General features: G+C 35.7%; 1 protein-coding gene across 2 annotated transcripts in view; it reads right to left on the reverse strand.

Annotated features, from left to right (window-relative positions):
* Positions 1–543, reverse strand: part of jbug (filamin-type immunoglobulin domains fbug) — an 81,665-nt gene extending 81,122 nt beyond the window's left edge. For both annotated transcript variants that reach the window (XM_074088608.1, XM_074088601.1), the window contains exon 1: positions 334–543. The gene's annotated coding sequence lies outside the window, so the exon portion shown is untranslated. The remainder of the gene's footprint in view (positions 1–333) is intronic.
* Between the last annotated feature and the right edge of the window lie 23,271 nt (positions 544–23,814).

Raw genomic sequence — 23,814 nt, forward strand, 5'->3', positions numbered from 1 at the left:
CAGCGTTTTTTAATTATGATCCACTTCCGTCAGTCCTCAGAAAGCCTGTCTGGATTAAGGATAAAGTGATTCTGCGATATAGGTACTGAAGTTATGCAAGATACGAGTCGCTCGCTCGATGTTAGTCGTTGATTCATAGATTCCATTCTGAACTGTTGATCGTTGACTTTGTCAGGTTCCTATACTTGAAAAATGCTTAGTTGTACATATATTTACTATTTATATTACAAAAGGTATACTAATTGTGTATAATCATATTGAATAATGTCCTTGGTGTCTTGGTGGATTAATAGTAGTATAGAACGATGCTGGACTCAGAATTACGTTGTTTACCTCGTTTATTTATTTCCATGGCTTAATCACTCTTTATATCTTGGTCACTTCACTCAGATTCACTTCTTATTCGTGTTTTTGCTAAGTATTTATATTACTAATAGTTCGTAATGTTTGGTAGATTGTGTTATGACCAGTGAACATAATCATTCACGGTGGGCGCGGACGAGGCACTGCTTGCGCTCGCGGCGCGGCGGCGGAGGCAGCAGGTTGCGCGGGAGTGCCGCCCCCCTCCGCGTGAGCAAGGCTGCCCCAGCGCCGGCACGCCGAGCCATTCCAACTGTAACGACCAACTGTCCATTTAAGTCTTTGGACATGGTTGATGGTCACACGACCATATGGTATCTTACACCATACGTAATCGTAGTGAGACATTTACGTAAGACAAACAATCATATGGTATAGAATTATAGAATAAAATAGAACCAAGGTATAATAACTTTAATTAAATAGTTTACAATTAGCTAAGCTTTTCTGAGAGGGAATTCTGCCAGCATTTTCGGAACCTTGGCTAAGGGGGCTCTTTGAAATCATTTGCTTTAAATATTTACGTACGCATGTATGAAAACTCTTTATTATACAAAAAAATAAGAAACAAACGTTGAGATACTTGAACAAAGACGGACTTATCCCTTTAAGGGATCTCTATTTGTCAACCTTTACTTATGTACTTATTTATAGCATACTATAAATACTTATTATGTATTTATTTATGTACTTTAGGAATAATTATATATGAATATTTAGTGATAGTTCAATGGATTTGTATTCTGGTAAGGAGATAATTAAGTCATAAATAGTATTTTTGTATCACAATAAGACGAGAGATAACGCTTAACGCTATTTTGATTGAAACTTAAGAACCAACATCTTACAATATATATATATATATATATATATATATAAGTGAATAAGTAAGTTAATTAGATACTAACACCGTCATCAACGACTTGAAAATCGAAAAAAAGAACTTAACTTTTTTTGTGACACTGATCAATTAAATTACGTCAGATTTGAGCTTTGAGCTATGGAGAAATGGCAGTAGCCAAGGTTGTCCAGAGTGTTGTGCACCACACAAAATATTAGGTCAGCTTTGAGCTATGGAGCAATGGCAGTAGCCAAGGTTGTCCAGAGTGTTGTGCACCACACAAAATATTAGGTCAGCTTTGAGCTATGGAAATATGGCAGTAGCCCAGGTTGTCCAGAGTGTTGTGCACCACACAAAATATTAGGTCAGCTTTGAGCTATGGAGCAATGGCAGTAGCCAAGGTTGTCCAGAGTGTTGTGCACCACACAAAATATTAGGTCAGCTTTGAGCTATGGAGAATGGATGGCAGTAGCCAAGGTTGTCCAGAGTGTTGTGCACCACACAAAATATTAGGTCAGCTTTGAGCTATGGTCCAGTTGTCCAGAGTGTGCACCACACAAAATATTAGGTCAGCTTTGAGCTATGGAGAAATGGCAGTAGCCAAGGTTGTCCAGAGTGTTGTGCACCACACAAAATATTAGGTCAGCTTTGAGCTATGGAGAAATGGCAGTAGCCAAGGTTGTCCAGAGTGTTGTGCACCACACATATTAGGTCAGCTTTGAGCTATGAAGAAATGGCAGTAGCCAAGGTTGTCCAGAGTGTTGTGCACCACACAAAATATTAGGTCAGCTTTGAGCTATGGAGCAATGGCAGTAGCCAAGGTTGTCCAGAGTGTTGTGCACCACACAAAATATTAGGTCAGCTTTGAGCTATGGAGAAATGGCAGTAGCCAAGGTTGCCCAGAGTGTTGTGCACCACACAAAATATTTGAGTTACCTAAGGTTATCTTATTTTATTTAAGTGCTTACTGCCGGTCCATCAAACAATGACTATAGTTTTCCTTACCAACAATAACTTATAGTGGCAGATTTAACCATCTGTCAAAATCTAACTGTTAGTGAGGAAATCTACGTGGATCGGTTATTTGTTATTATTTCTTTGGTACGGTCTTTAATTTGTTATTCACTTTCATGCTAGTTGATTTACTTTAGCTTTCGATTCTATGAAATCCAAATCGAATGGAAGTCCACACAGCTCACATACAATTAGATAAAGAGCTCAGTTCTATAATACATTAATAATCTTACTGGGAAAATATGAATTTATCTAGTCCCAAACTATATGTCTAGAAAACGGATAAATATACTTAAGTAAATAAGTGCTTACATACTTACTCAAATTCTTATTAAACATCCAAGGTCCGGGAAAAACACTATACGAACATTTTTCAGACACAGATAATGTGCTAATGATAATAGATAATGATATAATCTACTTCTCTATCTATCTATATTATAAAAGGCAAAAGTGATTGACTGATGTATCAACGCACAGCCCAAACCACTGGACCTTGAGACTTGAAATATGCTCGTTTCCAACGTCAAATCGTGGTCACGTGACATTTAGTGATAAAGCTGAAAATGTTGAGCTTTATCACTGGACAAAAAACCTCTTCAATTTTGGCAAAACAATGTTAATTTTTATCTCATTCACTCAAATTTCTTTTATTTGTACCACTGCCACGACTGCTACTAAATTACATTAAGAAATCAGCTTTCAAGACCAAGACCATTCCTGCAAGAACCCATCTTGTCGCTGCTGCTCGACGCGGCGACTTGACGCTACTTTTTTGAGTCGTGGGTAATTCAAAATCACCTTCAAAATGGGGTCACGTAAACAGATTTATCGCTGCAAACGAGCGATTAGCAACTGCATATGGGACCCTTAAGTACTAAAATTGATCATATTGACAGTGTGAACATTTTCCCTCCAGTAGGTGCGTTCTGAATTTGACCTCATATTCTATCTACCTATTTGTCGTTATTTTTTGTGAATAAAGACGAAAAAACGTACTTATTAGTGAAAGATTTCTATCTCGAGGGAATTTTGCATTTTACGGAGAAAAAAGTAGGTTCTATTAGTGAATGTTTTTTTTAATCCATCTACTAAAGTATTATATAATGTATTGTATTGTATGCATTGACCGCGGACCGAATTCGTAACGTGCGGGACACGGGAACTTTTTATAATATATTCTCCACTAAGCTATATCGTTGTCACATTTACTTTACGTAGTGGTCTCTGTCTAAGCATTTTTAGGGTTCCGGAGCCAAAATGGCAAAAACGGAACCCTTATAGTTTCGCCATTTCTGTCTGTCTGTCTGTCTGTCCATCCGTCCGCGGCTTTGCTCACAGACTATCAATGTTAGAAAACTGTAATTTTTTGTAAACACTGCCCTATAGTGTGAGGTATCGTAGGATAGGTCTTTTAAAACCGTTATTTTTCGATTCAGCGATTTGTTTGCGAAATATTCAACTTTAAATTGCAAATTGCGTCCCCCCCCCCTCTAAAATCCAAACCGGTAGGAGGAAAAATTTGAAAAATTCAGTATGGTAGTAAGTATATCAAACTTTCAAGGAAAACTATAACGGTTAAGTTTGCTTGAGAATTATTAGTAGTTTAAGAGTAAATAGCAACCTAAGGTATAAAATATACCTAAACTACGGAAGATTCCTATTTCGGGCGTGTCCGACACGCTCTTGGCCGGTTTTTTAATTATCCAATTATATAGCATGCACGTAGCCGTAGGAAGACGGTTCTTACTGCACTGAACCCAAAAAATAACTTTCGATATAAATAGGTACCTGCCACGTATGACAACTGTAACATGGCAAGTGAAATAAGTCTAAACACATTAGACATCTGCTTCTTCATACAGACTCGCACAAAATTTATTATTGTTTGCTGTACCATTTGAACGAAGGTAGAGAAAATGTTTTGATAATTTATGTGGGTATAAATTATTAATATGCAGCCTTCCTCGAGCGCATGTTGCTTGCTATCTGTGAAAGAGTTAAATTGGATTCAAGGGTCACAGAAGGTTTAATTTCATGCGGGTTTTGTCGACGAAACTTTCATGGTGAAGTAATTTGCCGCTTTTCAGTTCTTTGGAAATACGAGAACTAACTGTAAAACAAAACTGTGAGAGACAATTCTGGGTCGGCTCAAAAAGTTTAATGAGTGCATGAGTGGATATTATTAATAGGTCATAGTGTGAAGTGTCTCTGATGTTTAGACGCAGGTAGCGGCACGCATGCCGTGAAGCGCCTCTGGACGCCCTATCTTGTGAATAAATTTGAATGGATGAGCAGAGGCCTCGACGACATTTGGCCCACGGGCCGCAGGTGCTGCCTTATGCCAATTTTGTTTCCTTTCGAGAACAGTAAAAGCTTATTCTACCAAATTCGTTTAATGGATGCTTAATAATAGTTATTTATGCAACAAGAGAGCAAAGTTGTTTTTTGTTGCGAGTGTTGATTTTGAATCCCGAGTAAGCGAAGGGTTCTATAAATGAATCACTAGCGTAGCGAGTGATTCTAGGTTAGAATCATGAGATCAGCGAGGGATTCAAACATACGAGATACAAAAAAACATTGGTCTTGTGTCACACATACAATTTTTCACCGCAGCAGCGAGAACATAATTTAAATGTAACTTATAAATAAAACCACATATGTACCTACCTGTTTACAAAACATACACAATTTTAAATATAATCCGATTATTAAGAAACAAATAATAAGAATCACATTTTAAAACCTTTACTCAAAAATTATACGTACAATCGCGATAACATCTTTAAGAATGCCAACATTTTCAAAAGTGGTAAGTGGAGAGGTTTTGATTTCGGAACGAAAAATTGACCAATAGATACAATAAAAATCTCATACTCAACATGCATTGTAATTTGAACTTAGAAGTACTTGTAAAATTGTTATAAATGTGGTGAAATATTATTGTGTGGAATTCAAATTGTGCAGAATTGCGAACAGGAAGAATCGCTACTGTACACAAATAATGACTGTGCACAATGGCGAATGTGGTGAAATATTATTGTGTGGAATTCAGATGGTGCAGAATTGCGAACAGGTAGAATCGATATTGGCTTGAACAACATTGTATGACGTAGGCATCCGATAAGAAAGGATTTTCCGAAATTCTACTCCTAAGGCGGTAAAAAAGGGGGGCGAAGTTTGTATGGGACAGCGTGATTCCTTGGTCTACTCTATCTACTTCAAATCTTGCATAAACATTCTTTAACAGAATTGATGGAAGACGTGTTTCGTATTTTATTGAAATTCAGCCCCTAAAGGAGTTAAAAAGGGGTAGAGAGTTATTTTGGGGTTGATTTGCTTCGAAATTGATATTTATTGCTTTTGATTTAAATTACACTTTATTTTGATATAATACTTATGTTTGAAAACGCAATCCGATTTTGTTCAAAAAAGGGTTGAACTCACATAAAAGCTTGGTGCAATGCAAATAAAAGTCTTGAAAGTCACCGTACTTACTATATTAATCGTAGTACCGCATTTGAAGGTTTCTAAGCTTTAGAGAGGTCATAATACACTTTTAGGATACGGCCTCATAGGGACGTAGAGTTCGAAATCTAAACTAATAAAACTAGGGACTGGACATTTGGCAAACTGATATAAATCTGATAATAATCCAATCATTTGGCAGTGACATCTTGCTCATCCTGACCAGGATCGTCTCTGTAGAAGGAGACTCCTCAAAAGTTAATGGCACACACAAAAAAATATACACAATTGTTTAATTTCAATGACAATGCGTTTTTATAATACACACCACTTAATGCTGCAGCCATGGCCGTCTGCTAACAACAGAACCCTCAAAGATACGAAATTTTACATGTAGGTACGTTCAGTTTTGATGCATGTGTACCTACACATGACTTGATGAGAGATTAAAATATGTAGCTAAAAAGATGAAATAAACTAAATTAAAAAAGTTTTCGAAAACAAGCTATTACTTAAGTTGTAAAGACAGGTACACTATCCCTGACTGACATAGACTACTTTTTCTCCGAAAAAATCCAAAATTTCAGCGGATAAAAATAAGTGAATACAAATGAAGGGCTGATTTTCAAAATTATTTCAAAGATACAATGCCTCTCATTGACAATTAAGAATGTTAAAATAGAACAAAATAGTAGTAATTCAAGTCTCGCAGAAACTTTACAATTTCTAGGGATTAAAGTAGAAAAACAGTGTAGCTTTCTGTTAGTGAAAGTTTTTTTGTAAATCGAACTAAAGAGTTACATCTATACGCGGGAACTTTACGATTTCCCTAGATAAAAGAAGCCTGTGTACAGAATTCACTTATTCTTATCCCGAGGGAATAATCCTTTGTTGTGAACGAAGTCGCGGACAAAAGAAACGCGTTCGTTTTCCAAAAATCCACATTCCGTTCAAAAGTTGGCCTATGTCCAGCAGTGGACGTCTTTCGGCTGACATGATTGTACGAATATGATTCGAACGAATTCGTTGGTACGAATATGATTAATTATGTTGGTTGATTTTTGAATTACAAAATTTGTACCATCTGTCTGAATCTAAAAAAAACGTCTGCCTGTACTTGCATTTCCATATAATTCTCCGAAAAATCAATCAAAACACGAAAAAAAGGATCGCAGAAAGTAAATGTATGTTACTCCAAATTTAACGCGAGCGAAGCCGCGGGAAAAAGCTAGTAATTCGATAAAACGATAATATGAAAAAAATTACAAACGAAATTCTAATAAAATGTAGGTACTTTGTTAAACAACAAACAACCCACTATGTATTGTATATTATTAGACATTATATAGCCCTGTCTCTCGTAAGTTCTATTCTAGGCTCCATCTAAAATCTATGCGAGTCGTATCGAATGTCACACAAGTAAAATACGTTGTTTAGGCTTTGCCGTGTAACATTGTTTCTTAAAAACGTCACGAAATATTATTTGCATATTATATTCGTTTAGGTACAGTCACCAGCATTAATATCTGAAACAGCGGAGCGTGCAAAAATATCTGACACGTCCTTCCGGCCCTAGTAATAGAGTCGTATCAGATATTTATGCACGCTTGTTGTGTCAGATATTGGTGCTGGTGACTGTACCATAAGATGTGACGGAACATGATAAAGATTTAACTATATACAAATGTAAAACAGAAGTTTTTATACAGGCTTCTTTAGCCCTTCAAGGAACTCTTACAATTTCGTGATGTGTGATGTCCGTCAGGTCTAGCTTTGATACTGTTAGCGCTAGAAATCTGTACGTAGCTTAGTGTTAGTGGTATGTAGCGTTCGACGCTTTCCACGGGTCAGTTCGAAAACACCTTCAATATAAATTTGTGCCGTACCATTGTATAAGCAGAAGCTTAAGAAAAATAAAGGCATCACCGACGTCCTACATGCCAGTCTATATAAATATCTATATATCTTGGCCACATATTGATTGTGCAGGTTTACACCATACTCAAGACACAAAGTAACGATATCGAATTATAAACATTGAAATGCTAGAAAAACGCGGAGAATAATCGTCAGTAATAAATTTATGAACAGATATTTATTTTATGACGTTAATAACGTGATGAAAATGAAATTATACCTATGTTCAGGCCATGTGTTAATGCATGGCAGCCCTGCGCTTTATAGTTAAAGTAATTTCATAATTAAAGACTCTCTTCACTGTTTACTCTATAGCTCTATGCATCGCGGTTGTTAATATTATTATCGACTTATTTTATAAGGTGTATCTGTCTGTTCTCATTCCCTGTTCGCTACCGCATCTAGAACATTAAACCTGTCCTGCCTCCGAGAGCTTTGTTTCATTGTCAGCCAGCACTACTCCGTTCGGACTCCTCCAGCCCCTTTTATAGGTTATGGGGCCAGTATTACGCCTCACGGGATTTTTGTTTGAACGGTTAAGAAAGTGCCCTGGAAATTTTTTTTGCCACGCCGCTGTATTGCACTTCGTTTCGTCGTTTCGACTGGGCTAATTATATAGTGGCTTTGTTATTAAACTAAGTAAATCGGTTGTTAATTGGGAGTCTCGCAAACAAAGATGTGTTGCGTTGTCTAGTACTAAAGCCGAATATCTAGCTCTAGGTGATGCTTGTAGTGAATTTTGTTTCATTAGAAATTTAATGAATGAAATTTTTGAGAAACAATTGAAATGTAATCTCCTTGGTGATAACCAGAGTGCTTTAAGAAAACGAAGCACATTGATTTCAGATATCATTTAATTAAAGATGTAATTAAAAAATGTAGCATTGGAACTAGGTATGTACCCACTGGAAATGTGTTAGCAGATGTCTTGATAAAACCTGTTTCAGGTGCTAAACATTGTAGTTTCTTGCACGATTTATGTTTGAGGAATGTAGAGCATACTTTGCATGTAGAGTCTTGAGATGTACTTACTTTTTGTAGGTTCTTGCATAAATTATGTTTATGGATGTAGAGCATATTTAGTACGTAGAGTCTTGAGATGTATCTAGCATGTAAGTATTGCAGTAGTCAGTTAAGTGTGAGGGGAAGTGTAAATGCATGGCAGCCTTGGGCTTCATAGTTGAAGGTTTTTTTTTATTTGACTGGATGGCAAACGAGCAAGTGGGTCTCCTGATGGTAAGAGATCACCACCGCCCATAAAAATTTGCAACACGAACAATCTAGAACATTAAATGGGTCCTGTCTCCGATAGCTTTGTTTCATTGCTAGCCAGCACCACTCCGTTCGGGCTCCTCCAGCCCCTTTATTATCATGTAGGCTGAATACGCGTGTGTTGCATTACATTTCATTACATTTTATTCATTTTTACCCTTGGGTGTTTAGTTTTGCTCATGTATGTTGGATATGGTTGGTTTCACTCTCAGAGTACCTATGAGAAATAAGAATAATATACCTGTCTACTATGATTTTTCCTTTCATGCCTGTAATTTGGCAGAAACATTGACATCTATGTACTTACTAGACTGCATGTTTCTTACATAAAAACGGCGCACAAAAACAGTTCACAGCGCGGTTTTGTGAACAGTTCACTATAGATTGTTGACGTCCGTGACAGGGGTTGTGTCAAAGTAATATTGATGATTGATGCGCCGCGCGTTTTGTTCCAAACAGCCAGTCTAGTGCCGATGAGCGTAGTGCGATTGATGTCGATGAGCAGAAAACATTATTTATAGTTATTATGTTTATAATAAATCATAGAGTTTTGGTTCCAAACAGTATCCGTGACGTCTGTTGTTTGTTTGTTTCAAGCCTGGGGTTCATCAGGGCCCCTCTTGTTCGTTTGCCGCCTTTGTTGCGAACAATTGTTTTGTATGGTGGAATTCACAAAGCTTGCCTATCCAAACGCTGAGTCAAAATAATATGTAGGCACAATGTTTACAGAACAAGGGGAATTTTGACTTTCATCGCTCGGCAAAGTTTGCAAACTCCAGCCCAAAATTGATGATGTAACAATATCATTCTTGCTCGTTGGTTTAAAACAAGTTCAAAAAGGAGGAGGTCATCAATCGGTTTTTTTTAATGTTTGCTACCTCAGAACTCTGTCATTTATAAACCATTTTATTCATTGGAATGTGATGTCATGGGTGACACTCTTTCCCGGCCCGGATAATACCGACATGGAAATACCGATAATGTTTTTCCTGTACACACCCATAAAAAAATAGGGCCGGTAGGTATTATCCGGGCCGGGAAAGAGTGTCACCCTGATGACATCATTAAGTCTGGATTTGATGAGTGAAAGCTGTCCACGCATTTTTTACGACACTCTAATCTGGTATCATTTTAGAGACTGCCAAAATGGACATATTGTCATTCTAGCCTGGCTTAGATAATTTTGATACTTATGCTATAAGAAAAAAAATACTTTTTCACCTCAGCACCTCAAACAGGCAGGTTTTGCTATGAGAAATCAGTGAGCAAAATCGCATTTTGCTCACTCCGTGAGACAAAGTAACTTTTTTTTTTTTTTTAAATGCTGGGTACAGTGTTGGTTCTACTCACTGAATTCCAAATATTTGAACTTTACTTTGATCTTCCATTTCACTTCAACATTAAAAAAGCGAGAGATCAAATGTGTTGATTACAATCTTAAATAAAATTTTTGGTATTAAAAATATATCGATACCTACCTAATAAATTACATGACAACGAAACATTTCCAAAATGTAATTTTTTCTGATCTTTTAATAAAGTATGCAACCTCGTTGCACGAAAGCCGCTTAGTTCTCTTGGTTTTTTTATATAAAAGAATTCCGTATACTGCCTCTAGGTACAGTTAGAATAAATATTTTGTTAAATTGAATGATTTTTTTACATAGCTATTTATGTTTATGTAATAGAAATCTTAATAAAATTCATATTTAAAGGCTTAATAACATTTATAATAAATAATACGTTTATTGTTCAACCTTTTCAATGACCACAAGATGAGGCTTTTTGCAGTATAAAAAAATAAGTGTGACATTAGTACAAGAAGTTCTAAGTTCAAATTACAATGCATGTTATGAGTACGAGTATGACATTTGTATTGTATATACTGGACACTTTTTTATGGTTTTAAATGTGATTATTACATTTGTTTTTTAATTAAAAAAAAAGTTTGTTTTGTAAACAGTTAGGTATATATGGTTTTATTCTTATGTTACATTTAAATTATGTTCTCGCTGCTGAGGTGAAAAATTGTATGTGTCACACGAGACCAAAGTTTTTTTGCATCTCGTGTATTTGAATCCCTTGCTACTCTCAGGATTCTGACCTAGAATCACTCGCTGACGCTCGTGATTCAATAATAGAATCCTTCGCTTACTCGGGATTCAAAATCAACACTCGCAACAAAAAATAACTTTGCTCTCTTGTTACACAAATAACTATTGTTTAATTCAACCTCCTACCATCCTCAAATTGCAAATGTTATAAGATTATGTTAGGAATTAAAATATTAGAAGATATATTCAATGCCAATCTGGTCAAAATGGTTCAAAAATTGATGGGTCTGGATTGTACGTAAATGGGCACTGACAAAGATCATAAAATTTACCAAGGGACTCCTAAAGTGCATCATCACATCAACTTTCACACATTACTAAGTACATGAATTATGATGCAGCTTGAAGAGTCCGGAGTATGGTTTAATATCTAGAAAATTTAAATAATATCTAAGTATCAACATTGTTTAATCAATGTATAGCAAGTGTTGTCAGCACCATTTTTTTTAATTTGCCGCGGTTTCTCGTGGACAGCGTTCGTTGGTCAGAGTCTAGTGATTTCGGTAATTTTGTAGTTAAGTAACTCAAGGATTTGCTTCTCGAAATCAACATTTGGTGAATTAAAACTAATGAGGAGGACCACAGTTGGTCAGTGCAACTGGAACTATTCAATGACAATGATTTCACGAGTTGAGATTCGATTACTTTAAAACAGTTGCTCATCAACTTATACATAAGATATTGGTGAAGTGGAACGGATGGTGAAGTATCAGTAGGATTCCCCACAATGAATGTATCTGCATCGGAAAAAGCAATATTTCATAAAACGTAGCGAGCAATTGACATTAACTTGCAAGACTAGACATTAAGAGCAATTAACTTAGGTTAGTTACACTAAAACGCGAAATTTAAATTATAACAAAAAAAATATCGGATACAAAAGAGCATGATCCTAAGTTTTCTGTCAGTAAAATTTGGTGCAGTCAACGTCATAAATAAGTTATATGTGCCTTGTCACTTTAACGTCACGTTCGAAAATCCATACGAAATTGTGTAACGACTGAACGCGACAAGGTACAGAATTGATCACTTATTTATCAACACGAGCCAGCTAGAGTCGACATCTAGTCACCTCACCTCAATTGTTTCGCTAATCGCTATCAAGTACAGTCATTCAAATTTTGTTTTTAATCTAAACCTTGCTAGCAATATTGCTGAGCCCCAATTTACCTGGTCCTACTGATACATTTAAGACATTATTAATACAAATTGTGGATCTTAGAAACATTTCCCAGCTGGGACACAGGGGAAAGACGTTTGTAAGTATTTACGACGGCTTCCGTTTCCTTAGCACAGATGAAATTAACATTTTTATGATCCAGCAGCAACTCACATAAAACCTCGGTGGTCATCAGACAACACTCGGGTAACTTTACGTCCGGGTGCTCTTTCGAAAGCGATCCTCCATTTCACATTTAACTTTAACAAATTACAAGTTACTGCCAGCGCTTACGACAAAGTAATCGACTCGTCAGAGATAGCTTGTTTGTTTCCCCTCTCGTGTTTCTTTGTCAAATGTTGCTTTTTTTGCTTTCATTGGTTCGGCGGATTTAAAATTATTTGTCGCTTTTCTGGGCATTTCTCTCATTTCGTGCAAAGAGCAAAAATTTGTGAGGATTATTTTTTTTCTATTATTTGCGCGCTTATTTGAAGTTTTTCGGTAAAAGAACATGTAATGATGAGAAATGATTTTTTTAAGTATGGTAATGAGAAATGTAATCTGGTGACTCTTAGTAATGAAAAATTGCTGTAGGTAATGAAACTAATGAAGAAATAAATAAAAATCACGTAAAATCAAGGGTTTTTAACATAAAAAAAGAACTCTAAAACGCAAATCAATCAAAACAAAATTATTTCAAGTTACATACTTAGTTATTAAATTAACCTTAATTTACTCCAAAAAGCAAACGTTTAGCAAATATTGTTTGAAAAAAAAAACATTACCATATTTTATAATCATTACCATTTTCCAGGTGGTAAATGGTATAATAAATAATATAATAATAACAATATTTATTATTATTATTAATCTTTAATAAAAATACAATTAATACAAACTTATGGGCTACACTTAATAAAAGAGACAAATAACACATTTTTTTATAAAATATATGTATAGGTATATTTTTTTATAAGATATGTACCTAATTAAGTTGGGACACTTGACACCAATTGACCTAGTCCCAAACTAAGCAAAGCTTGTACTATGGACACTAGGCAACAGGTAAACATACTTATATAGATAAATACATTAAACATCCAAGACCCGAGAACAAATATTCGTATTATTCATACAAATATCTGCCCCGGCCGGGAATCGAACCCGAGACCTCAAGCTTCGTAGTCAGATTCTCTAATCACTTGGCCATCCGGTCGTCAAAACATTACCCTGAACTAGGAAAATTCGTTTTAGTTGTACATGTAGAAAGGCTTATTAATCAAACTTAAATATGTTATCACATGCAAAATACAAGAAAGGAAGTAATTTTAGCATTAAGGCGTTTTATACAATTATGAATTATCAACTAACCTAAACAGTACGGGCACTACTTATGTATCTATTTTAATGATGGAAATAATGATAATGACAGGAATGGTAATGATATTTAATTTTTATTGGTTTTCATAGAATTACTTCTTCAGTAAGGACAATATGTACTTAGTGTCACCAAGAAAATATTCAAACCTGATGGTAATAATCTTAGTATTTAAAATACAATCACACTTTTACACTTATCACCAAATAGTAATGAAACAAAATGCGTACCAAAGGTGAAATCCCAACATTCAACATTATTTTTTCCAAAATCTGCAAGTGTCTGCCCTATGGGCTGTCTAACTGGTCAACTAGAGTCAAATTCCGACGCGCGGAAAGGGTGAGGCATAACACTTCGAGTGTGCACGAGCTGTTTTCCTAAATCAAGTAGAATTTATAGTGGTAATGATTTTTTAATTGTATACAATTATTTGTGTTCAGTGAACGAAAACAACAAACGCTATATATATTTTAACTTTTAATTTTTAATCCTTAATTATGTACTTTAAACATACCTACTAGAAGAACAGCACTCCGTAAACATCAGGTTATTTTATTATTAAATTTAATTTACTAAAATCGCCCCTTGCACGGTGTTGGTAATGAGATTTAGGCTGTAAAAAATATTATTACTTACTAGTTAACATATTAAGTAAAAAGTTTTAGGTGGCAAATATTCCTACTGTCACTCAGCTAAAGCTGTCGTAGAGTACCTACCTACGTAGTTTTGTTTAAATTAAGATGAAACCCCTTCTAGAACTTTTTTAACTTCGAAACGAAGGCTCAATTTGTTGCACTTAATGAATTGTTAATCCCTTTTGGATAGCCCCGTCTGGCTATAGTGAGGGATTTAAGTGTAAAAATCACAAAGCGACCGGTATAATGGACTTAGCGCGAGATTGTCTCTCTGAACAATCAGATACTTGAATTAATAGCACACTCTACAGGTTCTGAAACCAGAATTCAATTTAAGCCCTGAATCTATGTACGAGGGGCGTTCAATAAATTCTCGGTATAACAATGAAAACAAAAGAATGTGAAAGTAAGTTCAATATATTCCCCCCCTATGTTTATACTATTAGATTGTCCAGTTTTATGAAAGCGGGTTTTTCGAAGAAACCGATATTTTTTGTACCTACATAAATATTAACTTTATCACCATTCATTTTGTTACCTTCAAAAAGTAAGTCACGAGTAAGATATAATATATTAAATACGTCACGTCAATAAGTGAATTGTAATAGGTAAATCTACCTACTATAGTTACGCTACGGATAGGTATCGTTTGACAATAAGGCCAGGTGTGGAGAGGAGGGGTGTCATATAATGGCTACAATCGTAAAGAAAGAAGAGAAAGCGCTATTAATCAACAATAATTTTTGTTTGGTGGTTTTACGTGTTGATATTGGCAGCCTGATTAAAAAAATCCTAACCGACTTCAAAACAGAGTAAATATTACTCGTGTGTGTTAGCGTGACGGCACCGCTGAGTGGAGACCATTTCGGCTTCACATCATTATTTGTTTGTTTTTGTATTCTTTATCATTTTGTAAATGTAAGGAGAAATAAAAATAAGAAGCATTTGCGAATAGAGAGTTATTGTCTTCATCCTCCATTGATGGGAAAGTGATGAGCATTGCAGCTTTATGCGCTCGCTGCGAATCAATTTATGTCGAAGTTAGGCGTAATTAGAAACTAAAAGTGCAAAGTGAATATTCACTTAGCTTTCAAAACCTCGCACATCTCCGTTAAGCTTTTTAACAGCGGGATAAATACATAGGTAGCATGTGAATTAAAAGAGTTGTTTTATTTGTGCTTTCTCTCATTCATTTCACGGGAAACCAGCCGCTATTTATTGGCAGGCTTAAAATTAGATTTTATAATCGTAAAACGTGGCATATGCACTGACGAATGACTGTCTTAAATAAAATACGGATAATAAAATTTAATAAATATACGTATGAATTCCGTTATTTAATTACCTACTCAAATATATGAAGTAAAATTCATGTGTTCTAGTCTTGAGATATAATGGATGACGAGTTCGCGTATAGGCAAAGTAAACATTACGTAGCTATTGGCTCTGATGGCACGACATCAGCGCCACCTAGCGTCCGCAACTTTTTTGGCTCTGATGCTCTGACGTTTTGAAATTTTATCGCGACATTGTGACAAAAATCAAACCTATAACGTATTAATTTATAATACAAAATTACTGTGATACCGTGATTTGGGTGGACAAAAGGTTGTGAATTCATTTTTGGACATTAAAATTATACGAGGTAAGTAAAATTTATTCAAAAAGTGTGTTTTATTTTCGTTATGTCAGGGTTTGTTTACTAAGTTGTACTTTTACTGTTAAACGAAAAGATAAAGCTATCTTATTGGTTTCTTTAAATAATAGTATAGTACATAGTAAAATTATATAATTGTTCTTATATTGCTAGTAATAAATTAAATATCGTTTTCAGATCAAAATGAGTATCATTTTGAAGACCGGTTTTGTGAGTATGTATCACTCAATATAAAATGTCAACCACAAACCGTTTCATAAGGGAAATTGTTGCTGGACATGTTCTAGATGTAGAGAAATTAAGAACAAAACAGGGACAGTGTTCAATAATTCAAGCTCGCCTTATAACACAAACATCTTTTACTAAAATTAGGTACTTAAAGTCTATACAAACTGCTTTGATAATGATAGATTCATATGAGTATGACAGATGACAGAGCCTAGATTATTTCTTCTTTTGGCCACTATGAGCGCTGCGATAGATTTCATTACCCCCACCTAGTACTTCGCACCCTCCCAATACCCGTGCCCGTGCCGTGCCCGCTTTAACAGTAGGAAGGACCCTCTTCTTCCGTTGGTGTCGTAAAAGGGTACTAAAGGGCCTTATGTGCACAGCAGCGTTCTCTATTCCTAACTACAAACTCCGGACTCCAGCACTGCCGTGTGGAAGGCATGGGGATACCACCACACTATTTTCCCAAAAAAGTCATGAAGGTTCACTATTGATCCTCAATCACAAACCGAGGCCACTCTGTCAAGAGTGTAGCGACTAAGAAGAAGAATTGGCATAGTTCATATTTTACCAATAAACCAGGGTTACCCTGATTCAAGAACCATTTCGAAGGATAGGGTTTTTGGACAGTTTTGTCCTATTCTGATCCAAAAGTACTTAAGGGTTACGAAAATATGTTTGACTTTGTTTGACCTTTCTAAGTGATAAATCCCATAACCTTAAAAGTAAATCCATAAGTATACATAGGCACCATACACATACCATAGACAAACCTCGATAACATAATGGTATTTTGTCACACTAATATTGATGTCAGTCATTTGTCACTGTAAAATGCGAATTATTTTTCTGACAATCGACATCGAATCGAATACTTTTCCCTTTTCCGCGCGTAGTTTTCATATAAATGTATGTTCATGCAATAATAGCACGTCAACAACTCCCGGGAAGATTGTTCGCATTCGATCAGAATTGCGACAACAATGGTGTCGAGCAATAAATATTGAATGATGTAAAGTTTATGCACAGTATTGTGGTGAAGATCATTTCGACGCAAGTAAATTAAAAAGGCCTTGTGAACATGGATCGCAGTGCAGTTTATGAGTCAGTTTGATATAATTATCGCTCATATTTGTTTACTTAAAATGATTTTTCTCAAAGGTTTGAGGAAAATCATAGTTCTTCTTCTTCTTTAAAAAAAAAAAAAATATGGCTCTGTCCATCGGAGGACAATTTTGCCAGTGTCTAGTAGTTTTTGCCGTTGTACGGAAATAAGAAATCTAGAAAACGAAATATGAGAGATGTGATGGTGGTGTGATCTTTTGACAACTATTTTTTTAATAAAATATTATATTATTGTACTTGGCCCTTCACTTGATTTCAGCTACCATAATGTAATAGGTCGTTTCTGATATTTAAAAAATTGGTCAAGTGGGAGTCGGACTCGTACATGAAGGGTTCCGTAAACAGTGCAGTAAAAGATTTTCTTAAAATTCTTCTAATATAAGTTTTTTTTTGCTGGCTGTACTTTATGCCCCTGGTTACCAAAGTACTCGTCAAGACGACAAACGAGTCCAAACTCGATGCGGTCGTGTCGTTTATCACAGAGTTCGTATGGTCATGGTCACCCGCTAGCTTTATCATCAGATCAACTCCATGTTATAATAATATTGCATTGTCATCGGATTTAGGTCTACATGCGTGTAAAATTTCAGCTCAATCGGTTGAAGATATCCACTTCAAATATGAGTTGAAAGATTCCACCCGAGCAAACATAGATGTAACACTACAAATAATTATAATGCTTGTTATAAGGTTTTTGTTAAAATTTTCATTTTATACAAGCTTTTTTTGCCAAATGTACTTTTTGTTGACTGTACTTGCGTTGTCATCTAAACTACATATCTGTACCAAATTTCAAGTCGGTACTGTTAACTATTGAGGAGTTACCTCCTTCAGAGACGATCCTGGTAAGACCACCAAGATGTCACTTCACTACCAGATTATTGTATTGTCACTAAATTTACTCATGTATGCCAAATTTCAAGTCGATCGGACCACTGGAAGTGGGTCAAATTTAGCTTCCAAGATTTGACCCAAACAATCAATCAATCTAATTTAAGATTTGCAGGTGGTAGGACCTTGTGCAAGGTCCGCCCGGATTGCTACCACCATCTTGCTCGCTAATCCTGCGTCAAACAGCAGTACTTGCACTGTTGTGTTTCTATGGGCGGTGGTAATCTCTTACCATTAGGTGACCCACTTGCTCGTTTGTCATCCAGTAAAATAATTTTTTTTTTATAGCGGCCACAGTAATACATAATGTGTTAAAACTTCAAATGTCTAACTTTTACGTCTTAAGAGATAAAGGCCTGTGACAGACGGACGGACAGACAGACAGACAGACAGCGGAGTCTCAGTAATAGGGCTCTGCTGCTTTTGCAGTTTGGCAAATACGACAGCTAACCGATGTGGCGACGGCACGCCTTATTTTATGAGGATCTGCTGCAGACATTGAGTCAATTTTTATCTTACAAAAGAGAGCAATTAGAGCAATTTATAATTTGAAGACGCGTGAATCTTTAAGATCTTTTTTTAAGGAAACAGGTATCCTAACTCTGCCGTCGCTTTATGTTTTTGAAATAATCATGTATCTAAGGAAGAACATAATGTGATTTTTCCACTAACATCGATAAGCCAAAGGCTACTAGAAACACAGGGAAGCTTAAAGTTCCATCTTACAGACTGGCTAAAATCAAAAAGTCGTTTCTGGGAACAAAACGGACACCTGCAACACCAGAAGAGTCACAAGTGCGTTGCCGGCCTTTAAGGTAGGAGTACGCTCTTTTCTTGAAAACTTTAAGGTCATAGCGGTCCGGGAATACCGCAGGCGATAGCTCATTCCAGAGTTTTGCTGTGCGAGGCAGGAAATTTCTGGAAAAACGCACAGTAGAGGACCGCCAACCATCTAAATGGTGAGGATGGAAGTGTTGTCGTGTAGTCTCTTGAAATTATCTATATTTTAAGAAAATAACATAAAAATGAGTAAGTAGTAATAAAAATTGTAAAAAAAAGAAGCCGCGGTGGCCTAGCGGTTTGACTTATCGCCTCTAAAGCAGAGGTGGGTTTAAAATCCCGGCCCGCACTTTTGAGTTTTTCGAAATTCATGTGCAAAATTACACTTGAAATTTACCACGAGCTTTACAGTGAAGCAAAACATCGTGAGGAAACCTGCGCAAACCTGCGAAGCAATTCAATGGTGTGTTTGAAGTTCCCAATTCGCACTGGGCCTGCGTGGGAACTATGGCCCAAGCCCTTTTATTCTGAGAGGAGGCTAGTGCCCAGCAGTGGGACGTAAATAGGCTGGGATGAAGTCATGATTTAAATAACCCTCCTTCGGGCAGTCGGGTAAAAAAAGTGAACAATGCCAATTCAAATAAACGCATATCTATTTACAATCACAATTGCACTGCACATTGTATTCGACCATTACCACTACCTATATTCACGTACGCGTTAAACTAGCTCGTTATTTTGTTACTCAAAAGGAACTAAATTTGCAACTTGAGCTATGCTCTCTTGGACCTACTTGCCGGTTAGTGAATGAAAGCAACTACTGAGCAATGAACCCCAACAATTTCTAGCCTTGGGAACACAAGGGACGTACCTGAAACTCAAAAGGCGGACAAGTCGAAAATAATTTTACTGACATTTCATACTGTTTTTCGTAATGTTTTAGCAATCAATATCATAAACTATATCAGCACAGAACAGTCCCCTAATGTTTTTACAAAACGGATGTCGATAAATCCACTGCACTTTTTATCTATGTGATTAACTAGCGATAAGATATACCTATAAGTGACTTTGTTTTTAAGAAGTCTTCAACACAGCTAATAAAATGTGATTTTCAGGAGCATACGTTTGGGTTGGCCGTCTGCCACGAGGTTGGACTATAAGAAAATTTACTGCCCGAAAAAATGTGGCCTCGCTACAACACCTTCCCTAGGGACAAAACGGTTAGATTAAAGTTTTGTTAATATGGAAAGGTTGCTGCTGTGCCACAATTTCCTAAGGGATTGAAATAAGCATTCCGGTAGGTTTTAACTTTTAAGCATTGTAAAGACTGTCCACAAAAAATCCGGGCATGCCTGATCTGGTGTATCTTTGTAATGAATGCTAATTTTCAAGCAGCACTTTTTTGTAATAGTCAGTGGTTATGAAACTACATAATAAAAAAAATACAATCACAGTAAAATGTTAGAGCGTCTGTGTGCAAGTATTTTGGATGGCGAACAATTTTTTGATTTGCATCCTCTTTGCTGTCGGTGGCTGATTGGCGCAAGTCCTTTGCCGCGCGCCTTCGATCGTAAAAAAAGGCGGCAGTCAGCCAGACTTCAAAAAAAACTCTCGGCGGATATATATCATTGCGGTTGTGCTCAGTTTTGTAAAATAAATATTAATTGTGATTGTAGACATTGTAAATAGTTTTGTGTGTAAATAATAACAAACTTTATACGCCTAAAAACTAGCTAGTGAAGTGGCGGTGCGGACTATTGCGGCTTTACGGACTTTAGCGAGCGTCATACATCGAAGTCGGTTTCATTGAGGTATGTTTTTCATGAATTGTTCTCTAGACATAATGCTGCACAGAAGAGCAAATAAGCCACGGCCTTGAGAGCAGTCACTATTCGAAGGTTTATTAAACAGTCTGTGAGTTTTAACTTTATATATTTCACTGTGCCTAAATTGCTCTGTACCTACGGGGTTTTTGATAATCTTCACTCGTTTTTAACTTCAATGCCACAATTGTATTTATATTGTCACAAGCTGTTTTACGCTCATTAGGATATTATCTTTCAAATAAAAATCATGATGTTACTGTTTTCTACTTGGGGGAGTCAGGAAAACTTTCTAATCCAAGCACCAAAAGTAGTTTTTATATGGGAGGCATATTTCTGTCAAAAAGGCAAATTCACCAAAGTTAAAACACTTCCAAACTACCTCAATCTGAAGTCAATTCGAAAAACATTAGCTGTCGTGAAAATACAATGTTATAAGCTATAAAGTGGATTGTCCAATTAAAAAAAATATATAACTTTTTATTATGATTAAGTATACTTTAAACCGACTTCAAAAAAGGAGGAAGTTATCTATTCGGTTGTATTTTTTTATGTTTTTTTTATCTCAGAACTCCGTCTCTTATGAACCGATTTGAAATTATTTTTTCACCTTAGCAGCTCAAACAGGCAGGTTTTGCTATGAAAAATCAGTGAGCAAAATCGCATTTATCTCACTAATAATTTTTTCACCTCAGCACCTCAAACAGGCAGGTTTTGCTATGAGAAATCAGTGAGCAAAATCGTATTGTGCTTACTCCGTGAGAAAAAGTAACTTTTTAATTATTTTTTTTAAATGCTGAGTACAGTGTTGGGTCTACATACTCACTGAATTCCAAATATTTGAACCAAAGAGGATTTGAACTTTACTTTGATCTGTCATTTCACTTCAACACGAAAAAAGCGAGAGATAAGATCAAATGTGTTGATTACAATCTTAAAGTAAATTTTTGGTATAAAAAAATATATCGATACCTAATAAATTACATGACAACGAAATATTTCCAAAATGTAAATTTTCCCGATCTTTTAATAAAGTATGCAACCTCGTTGCACGAAAGCCGCTTCTCTTGTTTTTTTTTACAAAAGAATTCCGTATACAGTTAGAATAAATATTTGTTAAATTGAATGAATTTTTAACAAATCTATATAATAAGATTGGTTTTTTGGAATCTTTTTGTATTTTTTATTTCAATTTCAAATTTTTAGTTTAACGGTCATCCCGTAAAAACTAAATTGAAAATACAAACTGAAATATAGATGCACAGAAAAACATATTATATGTATACCGGTATTGTTTTTATGTGCATCTATATTTAACATATTATATGTATACCGGTATTGTTTTTCTGTGCATCTATATTTCAGTTTGTATTTTCAATTTAGGTTTTATGGGATGACCGTAAAAGTAAAAATTTGGAATTGAAAAAAAAATACAAAAAGATTCCAAAAAACCTATCTTAATTTGATTGCTTAGTAACGATATAATAGCGGTTAGTTCCAATGGAATGCCGAAAGTTTCTCGATGAGGGCTACGGTATAGATGTCGCTAGCGTCACTGCTTAAGTGGCTAAATAAGAAATAAACAAGCTAAGATATGTGGTGCATAGGGGAAATTCGTGTCTGTACCGTTGACCAGCAGTGGTGTACCGGTATAGCACGCGGTACGGAATATCGAGGACCTGGGTTCGATTCCCAGTGCTGGTCTTATTTTTCTGGTTTTTCTGTGCATCTATATTTCAGTTTGTATTTTTTATTTAAATCTATTTATGTTTATGTAGTATATAATTTAATTTGTAAATCTTTAAAATTCATATTTAAAGGTTTAATAACATTTGTAATAAATTAAACGTTTATTGTTCAACCTTTTTAATGACCCCAAGATGAGGCTATTTGCAGTATTAAAAAATGAGTGTGTCATTAGTACAAGAAGTTCTTCAAATTACAATGCATGTTATGAGTATGAGATTTGTATTGTATCTACTTTTTTATGGTTTTAAATGTGATTGTTATATTTGTTTCTTAATAATCGGATTGTATTTTAGAAAAATGTGTTTTGTAAACAGGTAGGTACATATGGTTTTATTCTTATGTTACATTTAAATTATGTTCCCGCTGCTGAGGTGAAAAATTGTATGTGTCACACGAGACCAAAGTTTTTTTGCATGTCGTGTATTTGAATCCCTTGCTGTTCTCAGGATTCTAACCTAGAATCACTCGCTGACGCTCGTGATTCAATAATAGAATCCTTCGCTTACTCGGGATTCAAAATCAACACTCGCAACAAAAAACATCTTTGCTCTCTTGTTGCACAAATAACTATTTTAAATGCTGGGGACAGTGCTGGGTCCACTCACTGAATTCCAAATAATTTTAACTTGAATCTGATCTGTCACTTTCACTTTAATATGAAAATAGCGAGAAATAGGATCAAATCGATACTAAGTTCGATTTTCCAATTCTGTAGGCCCAAAAAGAAACAAACAAACGTTCGGATACACATATAACCGCAAAATCCAACCTGATAAAAAAATACTGTGTTGACCTAAAGGTGCTAAAGCATTACAAATATGTCGATAGTGAATTAATAAGGACAAATTGAAAAACAAAAACATGAGGTGAAATTAAAATAAATCTAGTGAATTATACGACAGCGAAATATTTCCGAAATGTTACAATTTTCCCACTCTTTTAATGAAGTATGCAACTTCGTTGTACGAAAGCCACTGCTCTTGTTTTTTAGGGTTCCGGAGCCAAAATGGCAAAAACGGAACCCTTATAGTTTCGCCATGTCTGTCTGTCTGTGTCTGTCTGTCTGTCTGTCCGTCCGTCCGTGGCTTTGCTCATGGATTAGCAAAGCTAGAAAGCTGTGATTTTGCACGGATATATATGGTAAAACGGGTGGTGAAGCACCCGAAATCCGCAATAATGAACGTCTCTGCATAGGAGAAAGCAATCTTTCATAAAAGGTGAAGCAGTTGAAACTAAACTATTGTATCTTAGGTTATTTACACAAAAAGCGTGAAAAAAAAATTATGATATAAAATTGAACCGACTACAAAAAAACCATGAAAATATTTTTTTGCCAGTCTGAAGTCGGTCGGTGCCTCAGCACGAGCCAGCAGGAGTGATTGAAGCCCAATACATAG

Source organism: Choristoneura fumiferana, chromosome Z, assembly GCF_025370935.1.
Source record: "Choristoneura fumiferana chromosome Z, NRCan_CFum_1, whole genome shotgun sequence".
NCBI classification, from domain to species: domain Eukaryota; kingdom Metazoa; phylum Arthropoda; class Insecta; order Lepidoptera; family Tortricidae; genus Choristoneura; species Choristoneura fumiferana.